Source organism: Carassius gibelio, chromosome A21 (assembly GCF_023724105.1).
Source record: "Carassius gibelio isolate Cgi1373 ecotype wild population from Czech Republic chromosome A21, carGib1.2-hapl.c, whole genome shotgun sequence".
NCBI lineage: Eukaryota > Metazoa > Chordata > Actinopteri > Cypriniformes > Cyprinidae > Carassius > Carassius gibelio.
The window spans coordinates 17,472,865-17,482,880 of NC_068391.1; positions in this window are offsets into that span (position 1 = coordinate 17,472,865).

Consider the following 10,016-nt stretch of genomic DNA (forward strand, 5'->3'; position numbering starts at 1 on the left):
TATGTATATATATATATATATATATATATATATATATATATATATATATATATATAGTGTGTGTATATATATATATATATATATATATATATATATATATATGTATATGTATATATATATATATATATATATATATATATATATATATATATATATATATGTATATACACACTATATGAACTGCATTTGAGTATTTTAACAGTAATATTTTATGCTAAAATGAATAGATTAAAGTGTATATCATAGGTGCTTTTCGCCGTAATTATCAGTTCAATATCTGTCTATCTATCTATCTATCTATCTATCTATCTATCTATCTATCTATCTATCTATCTATCTATCTATCTATCTATCTATATATATATATATATATATATATATATATATATATATATATATAAATCTAATATTATTATAGTAAAACAAAAACTCAATATATTAAAAAACATTTTTTATATTATAATATATAATATCATATACTGTATGATAAAAAACAATGCTATTAAATGTAGTTATTTCTGTAGCAGAAAACAGACGAGCATACTCAGTGAAATTTTATACATCCTAATGGTCTTCCTGTTTGTTGCCTTTCTTTTTGTTTCAAAATAGTAATTTCTTTTTACAAGAAAATCTTCACTTGGCATCCCACACTCTGAGTGTGCATGCACAATGTTACAAGAAAAACCCACCTCCATAAACAAACACACACACACTCACTCACACTTGACTAACACACCTTATCAGCACTACAAGACTAAATAAAACCCAAACACAGGTTGTTGTTGGCTGTTAAAGTCGGAGTATGTTATTGTAAAATGAATGAATAGATGAGTAAAGGCAGTTGAAAGGGAGTTAAAGAGCTCACTAAAGTGGCTGTCTAGTGGGGAATCGTGGGATATTACCTCCAGGCTACATTAAAGACAATTCAAACAGCAGTAAATTTCATTGTTAAAAGATAATAGTGAATAATAGGTGTCTGGATGTGTGTTTGTGAAGACAAAGCAGTGTCTAGGAATGTTCTACTCCAGTTTCCCCTCCTCTCGCGCTGAACAACTGAAGTAATAACTAGAAACAACTGCAACAAATTGCTGCGTTCGCGACTGTTAGTGGAAATGCACCACAGAGATTTTCCTTTATGGCAAATGATGGGGGTTGATGCTGTTTACAGAAATGCTAATTAAGAATAATGAATTTCTGCAGAGACTGTTGTTTTGCAAAGGTAATACTGAGCGCTAAAGACTGCCTACTTAGCCCTCTACTTTACTTTTCTGAGATCACAAGGCTCATGGCAGATTAAAAAGCCCATGAAATCACTTGAAAAGTGCAATATATAATAATATGTGCTCACACATTTACCACTAAATCAAGTTTAGCACTTTTTAAACATAGGCTCTGAGTATATCACAGCTACAAACCATGATTTGCTACTTGCTAGTTGGGTGCTAATGTACTTATTTAAGTAGTCAGTAAGATGAGTTTGACTTTTTACAATTATTTATTGTTATATTTCTTTATTTTTATTTTTTTTTTGTTTTGTTTTTTGATGATGATGAGAACGTTCTCATAATTTTTATATATATATATATATATATATATATATATATATATATATATATATATATATATATATATATATATATATATATATATAAACAAGAAAAGTACACTCCCCTTATTACACACTGCACAGTATGTTGTTAGTCATTAAATTATAATTAAGCCTGTGACAGCAGTGTTAAAAGCAGTGGTGGTGTATGGCAGGTTTAAGGCAATGAGGGCCGCTCACTGATAATGTATTGTTTTCCACAGATAACGTTTTTAGCAATTTCTCCCCACAATTTAACTGTGCTATTCATTTATAGCATTCAAATTGAACGAATTGTTTACAGTCATTTATTATATGTGGGGAGGTTGGGTCTATCTAATTCTGCTGCAGACACCAGATGAAGAGCCAGCATTCTGGAATATTCCAATAAACATGAGTCAATTCCAGCAGTGTCAGAGCATTTGACTGGATTGCAAAATGTGTAGTACAAGATGAGTCAATGGGTCAAGGGACTGCTCATTTTGTCATGATGTTACAGTAGTAACAGCAGATTTTTTTTCCCCCATGTAATTACTAAATGATTAGAGAAGACTGGGATAAGCTACCAGTGAGATGTCTGTTGTCGCACTTTTCTAAATATAAATAACCTGTATAAAGCTTTAAAAAACAACAACTTTGATTCGATTGATTTAATGAGTATTTAACACTTACTGGAATCGAAGGATGTGATTTTAGCATTAGTTGTAGTAGTAGTAGTAAAAACAATAGTGTATAGAGCACATATGCATCACCTTAATTTAGGAATTAGTCATATGACCTGTGCAAATGGTCGAGGGACATGAAAACACCCTATAAATAAGAAATGATCTGCATCGCACCAAATGTCAACCATTTGTGCTCACAGATGTTTGTTTACTTATTTATCAGTTTCCTTTATCTTACCAGGTAAGACTTTGAAAGTTGCTGTCAGCTGTGTGTGTGTTTGTATTTTAGGGTTGACTGGAGCAGTGGCATCATGGCCATATGGAGATTTCGGGGAAGGTGAGAATAGCAGAGCACAATGAAGCCGCCCACCCCCGAGACAGATCCACACATGCTCATCCGCTCATAGCTGAGGTGAGCAGGCTTGTTTTTACTGGGTCGGGAATCGCGTGGGGAGGCTCACGTAATGAAGCATGGAGCCAGAACTAGGCTACGCCACAGCAGGAAAATGTCAAGTCGCATCTCACTGCACTCAAAATCATAAATCACCACCTGTATTATTCGCTTGAACCTGTACACACACATCCACGTTAAAAAAACTGAAGGTCACAGGAATGTGCCCTCTTTCCATAGTTTCCAAAAATTCCTGGAACATCTTCTTGATGCATTTGAACCTCTATTTTCCCTTTCACACACCTGATTATATGGATTAACCCAAGGGTATGTCCTAGGTCCCTCACACATTTTGCCAAGATAACACAGAAAGCAGGCAGACAGCATGTTCTTTTATTAAATAAATACAAAATCTGTGTCATCAGCTTGTGCCTACGTCTGACTGTGGAGAATCTCTAGTGTTTTTCACCCTGGAAGTCCTATGGGCTAGTCGTTCTGCATCGTGACGTCTCGTTTATGCATTCTCTCAAAGAGCTGAGATGGCGGGACGGTGAGTTGAAGTGGACCGCGTAGCGCAGCACTTCACAAACGGGCTGTCAGCGTGTGATAAATGGCATCATCACAGAAAAACCAAACAGCACCAGCGGTCCCTCCAACCAGCCTTCCTAACATATTAACACATTTATTTATTTCTGTGCCACCACGCCGTAAATAGGAATGTTTTAAAGCAAGGCAGACTCAGATGTCTGCGGGCGATAATGCTGGTCAGCAGCTCTCCGAGTTCTGTCCACTGCTGCCGTTTCTCGCTGGATGTGTGTTTCATTATTTAGAGCTGTGAGCGCTTGTGTTTGTTTTGCACATGAGTTTACTTTTCTTTTCTTTTTTTTAGAGGGTCTTCAAGGAGGAGTTGTTCTTAAATAAAGAATGTCTTTTACGCAGTGCAAGGAAAATATGTTGCAATTATAATATTTTCTGATGTAAAGCAAAATTGACTGTTAAGTAAAAAAATATTGAGAAAAAGTTCTTAATTATAAACAAGAGTATGAATTATCATATAGATAATTCCCTAATAATGGCTCCTTTAGAGCCCATTAGTTCTTGTCTAAGACACTTCTAAAATATTAGATCATTGTTGGCATACAATAAGAATATTCACTGAAAGGTGTTGAAGCTGGTGTAGAAATGATTTTCACTCAGAAATGCCTAGTAAATTTCAAACAGCTAAAGAAATGGAAGTAACACATTGAATTAAACATGATCTTTTGGAAGTAAAAAAAAAAAAAAAAAAAACTCCAATAATCTGTTTTAATATACAACTTTGAAAAATAATTTATTACAGCGTACAGTTATAATCTTGAATGATGAATCTGATGAGAAATTTTATAGTCAAATCACTGACTTTTAATGGGAAACTTTTCCATCTTGGAAAATCTGAGAACAGGGACGTTTTATTTAGTCTAAAATTCTAGAAGATACATGAGATTACTGTATGAGATTCTGTTTCTGAAGGGGAAAAATCGTACATTTGCTCTCCATTTAATGTTTAGAACTGAGATATGATTATTCTTTCCTATTGTGAAGTGGGATGCACGTTGGATCACTTCTGAGTATATGAGAGCACAAGTGCAGACTCAGGAAGACACTGAAACATGAGGGAAGACTCCCAGACCGGGATCCACTTAGTTCTCCCACAGTCGGTCCAGTGATCCTGACAACTGATGGATTGTTTTAGTTTTCCTTATAAGTGGAGCAGAACTGGTGGAAAACATGTTGTTCTTTGTTACAAAAACACAGAGACTGAGTTCACACGAGAGAGTGAGTTCACACTTCTACAAACACATCTAGTGGTTAAATGAAGAAGAGGAGGATAACACACACACACACACACACACACACACACACACACAAACGGGCAACATTTGGTGGTGTCCAGTGCTAAGGTAAGCTACTTTGTACGTAGTTCAGTATAATTTAAGCTACACTTTAGAAAAAAGTAAGCTCCATTACAGTTTACGGACTACTGTGTCTACATACAGTAGCAACATATTTTTAATTAAACAAATGATCAGATTAAACACAACAACCTATTTTACGTAAAGAATAGTGCAGTAGTTTTCAACTAAATATTTGATGAGTCAATTAGTGAATCTCTATTCTGAAAGATAATCATAGTGAGCCTTAAAGAACTGATTCGTTTGATTGAATCAAACTTACCTATTAGTGATATTACTGTAAAAGTGTGTTTGATTATGGCCTCAGCACACTCACTATCCAGAAAATTTGATTTGATGAAGTATTACTTGCTTAATGAGTTGCTTATTTTTTTCCACAGAATTTATAAAGGTTGAAATTTCACTGAAAATGTCATCGATATTTGTCAAATTGTCACTTTCACCATTAATACTGTCCAAATAAAACATTTTAATGTAAGCTCACATGATGAAAAAGTTCAAAACCTTCCATAGAAATGTACTTTTGTACAGTATCGTATGTATTTTATTTTATAAAAAAAAACTTTAAAAAAAGAAATTAATCACTAAAAGGTTCCTTAGATTTAGAAAAGTGATCATGGTAAATCAGTTTAACACAGACTGCAGCCCGTGTGTGGGTGCGAGTGATGACCAAGGCTCAGTTCTCGGGAACATCTGCTAATGCTGCGTGTCTGGCAGACTGGTCCATACAAGCCTTATCTATTATTGATGCACCTCTCAAAAACATATACATACATACATATTCAGACGCACCGTTTCCTCAGTTAGGGAGTATTTATGGGCACATTTGCCCCGTGCTTCATATGCCATCAAAGCTGAAACTGACATCGGCAATCTTTTTGGTCATGTGGATGAGTCGTAAAATAGACCTTTCTGGCCGCTCTTCTCTCTTTACATGTATATGAAACCTGCATGTGTCATCTAAAATCTTGCTGGCAAGTAAATCTCCTCTATGTTGGATATTATTAAAGTAATGTGGCAGGTTCAATACAAGTTGTGTCAATTATCACAATAAATTATTTTGATTCATTTGTAAAAACAAGAATAAGGAAAAGTGATATTATCTCAGTGTGCATCTAGTAAAAGCACTGCAAATACAAAATGCCTCAAGGTCTGACTGAAATACTGAATAAGTGTGTGTGTGTGTGTGTGTGTGTGTGTGTGTGTGTGTGTGTGTGCGTGCACGTGTGAATAAGTGTGCAAAGGCTCATCAGGCTAATCCAGATAAAGCAGTGAAGGGTGAGTAAACAGCAGTGGGGGAGTACTGGCACTGTAATTAGTGGGTGGCATATGCCAAAGTTGTCAGAAAGCATTTGAGCACAGTGTTAACGTGTGCGTCGCTGCTGTCTGTCCCTGTAGAGGAAGAGGACACAGAGACACCAACACACACAAAACACACACCTACTGACGGCCACAGACACACTGGATACTACGGTACTAGAAGAGAGGATACTTCACTCTATGCTTTTCATTACATGCATTTAAAGTGTCAATTCATGTATTTCTAGTGGTTGTTTAAATCTAAATGTCTGTTATGTACTATTGTCCCATTTTCACAGCTCATGCATCCTTTCAGGAGGAAAAAGTGGTAGCAGGAAAAAGAGAGAAAAATATACTGTACTACATGGACTCCTTCCAGATTCCCAGATTTTTCGGAAACAGAAGTCATCATGATTGCATAAACTTCCATACCAAAAGAACAACCTTCACAATATTCTTTTCAGAACTAAAAAAAAAAAAAAGATAGACAAAAATAGAGAAAGATTGATAACGGCAGTCAGAGAACAATATCAAAACTACTCCCACAGCTGCTGTTTTTGAAGCAAACTGATAAGCAAATTGGTGTAAAAATAATATAATACAAAGTATAGTGTATATATAATACACACACATACACATTTTTAAACTTTGCAGGATTAAAGATGCTGATGACCATTGAAACTCGTAATCACAGTCTGTGTAAAGGGTCAGGTTTTTTCCAAGATTCTTTGATGAATAGATAATGTTAACTTTTTAAGTATTTAAACTGACACTTCTGAAAAAATTCTTACTGACCCCAAATTTTGAATGATAGTGTATAAAACACACACACACACACACACACACACACACACAAACACACATGTAAAATGATAAAATATACATATGACTAATAATAATAAAAAAAAAAAATTAAACAATCTGATTAAAATGGCTTTATCATTTCAGTTTTCATTTACCATTAAACTTGGCTCAAACTGTAGATTTATAGCCTATTTAATCAAAGTCTGAATTTATTATAAAAAGTACATTTTCTGGCACAGATAATTCCTTAAATCGTTGCATGCATGTAAACAACAGAAAAGCATACAATAATTGATTTTTAGCATTCAATTTGTGATCCTTTCAAATATGGTTCTAATACAGATACTTACCTAATCTGGCCTACAACTAAACCCTCATCTCCAGTTCTCCTTTTTATTTAGGATTTATTAATATTGTTATGTAGCAGAGGATTTATAGGAGATGTTACATTAGGCCTGGTTTGAAAGTACTAAAGCAACACGGTGAAGCACAAAGAAAAAAACAAAACATGCAGAAGCAATCTAAAATGCCATGATTGCTTCAACAAATGAGAATGTTTCAATCATTTGCTGTGATGATGATAAGAAATAAATGTGCAACACTGATCAATGCGAATTTGAGATTTACACCAATCAGACAAGGAAGTGCGCTTTAAATCTTGACATAACCTTAGTGATCAGTGTTCAATAGATCTGCCTGATTACACACAGGAAACAATCCAGTCAAAGAGCACAATGTTGCAGTACGGAAACAATTACAACTTCAGCTCAGCTCAGAAACACTGGAGAACTGTAACAGAGCAACACGGATGAAGATAACAAACAAACACAACGTGAATGTTGTCCTTTTAAGCCTAAAGTCAGTCTTCAGAAATTTATGACAGCTTTCCATAGCAAATTACCTCCTTTTTTTAGCCGCATGTCTTGTGTTTTTTTTCCTTACCACATTCCACCATTTATACACCAATTTATTTAGTTTGAGTTTCCTGCCATCAGCCTAATTATGGAAAAGGCATTACAACGCGGTAGTTTTCTACAACATGGATAAACATAAAATCCGGGCCTGTAAGGGAGAAGGAAGTGCATTTATTCGCAAAAAAAATACTTCCTCCCCAAAGGCAAAATAAATGATCTCATAAGCAGCCATTCCAGGCACAGATATACAAATATAATACATGTAAATATAAATATTTAGTGAAAGAGCAAGAAAGAAAAATACATGCCACCTCCAGTTCAACTAATATGTCACAATGACCCTGCTGAGGTGAAAGAGAGGGCAAACCGGGAACCAAAAAAAAAAAAAAAAAGCCTACATTAATCAGGATCTTTTTTCCAGTGGAACAAATTGTGACGGTTGGTGAAAGGACAGTCTGGAAACAATAGCGAGTTAACAAGGTTTAATGAGATGATGAGATATGGTACAAAGACACACAAAGACGATGATGCGGAAACACTCCAGAGGGATGATTAAGGCGGTGAGAAGTCCAGACGGTAATGGAGTGTAGGTGAGGAGTCCGGGTGTTGACGGTGTGAGGCAGCAGGAGAGAGTGGCACAGGAACTGCGGGGAACAGAGCCGAAGGTAAGTGTCCGTGGCTGAGTGATCGTGCGCAGAGTGGATGAGGTTCTGGGGAAACACAGACATCCAACGCAAACTACACAGAAGCCAGACGGGGGTAAACACAACGACATGAAACAACGATCTCACAAACACAAGGCGTGAGACAAGCCATTATATAGGAGATGAGTAATGAGTGGCAGCTGTTGCTGATACAATTAACGGAGACGCCCACAACTAATCAGTGCAGACGCAGAACACACAGAATTCACCACAAAGTGTAAACAACCCGAGATCACGGTTTACCAACCGTGACAGTACCCCCCTCTAAGAACTCCTCCTGGAGTTCCCAGAAGGGCCTACCTGCTGATTGAATTAATCAATAAGGGAGTGATCCAATATGTCCCTAGCAGGTACCCAACTCCTCTCCTCCGGACCGTAACCTTCCCAGTCCAACAGATACTGGAATCCTCATCCCCTCCGTCTCGAGTCCAGAATACGATTAACCGAATATGTCGGTTCCCCATCTACGATACGCGGTGGCGGGGGAACCGGAGTAGGCGGATTAATATGTGCATAAAACACGGGTTTAATTTTGGACACATGAAAGGCGGGGTGTATCCTCTTGTACGCAGGAGGTAGTTTGAGGCGGACTGTCATCGGACTAATGATCTTGGTGATAGTGAACGGGCCGATAAATTTGGGAGCTAGTTTATTAGAAACGGATCGCAATGGAATGTTACTGGTAGAAAGCCACACTTTTTGACCCACGACGTAGACGGGAGGCTTTGACCAGTGGCGATCGGACTTGGCCTTAGTGCCATACAACGCCAAGTTTTTAACCTTTTTATCTTTTACCTTTTTATCTTTTACTATCCTCTACCCTCGCCACCGACCAGTGGACATTTAAAAAAAAAAAAAAAAACCTGTTTACCTCCCGCACCACCGAACTGTGGACCTTACTAGATAGCTAACGTTATCAGGTAGCTTTTGAGTCTAGCGGTGGCCTACCTGTTGCCGCTAGCAAAACACCTGCTCGGAGTCTCCCTGGAATTGGTCGTCGCTGCTCGTGCATCGCAGCTGCTACGCGGCTAAAAACGGCCGTTTTTCCGCGCCGCCGCCTCCACTATGTTGAGTTACTCCATTAACCAGCTGATGAATCTCAACAGTTTCCTCACTCCACCGTGCATTGCAGTGCTTAAACAACTAGGAATTCTCCGCCGTCCACGCTATCTCCATAGAAGTTCCCGCAGAAAGTTTGTCTGCTCACAGACAAGTCCTACCATCCCGGCTCTCTGGTCAGCAACACGAACTGTCGCACCACATACACGTCATCAGAGTGCTGCCTCCTATCGGCTAAGTAGTTTGGATGTCTCCATGGTAACACCTCTCAGTGAGCTGAATGCAAAACGTGGAGTGGACTCCAGTCTGTTACGGCCAGTGCAAAGATTTGTTGCTTCATCAAGTAGCAAAATCGAACTCTTAAATGCACAGTCTATTACAAACAAATCCTGCCTCATTCATGACCATATCCTGGAAAAATCTCTGGATTATATGTGCATTACAGAGACCTGGCACCAACCAAATACCTTTTTTTCTTTAAACGAGAGCTGTCCCCAAGGTTATAGCAACCTCCAGAAAGCTCGCAGCACGGGGCGTGGTGGCGGCCTGTCAGTCATCCATCGCAGCGATCTGGATTTATCTCTGCAACCATTACCTGAACAATTTAGTTTGGCAAGGCAAGGAAGTTGTTTATTGACGTCAC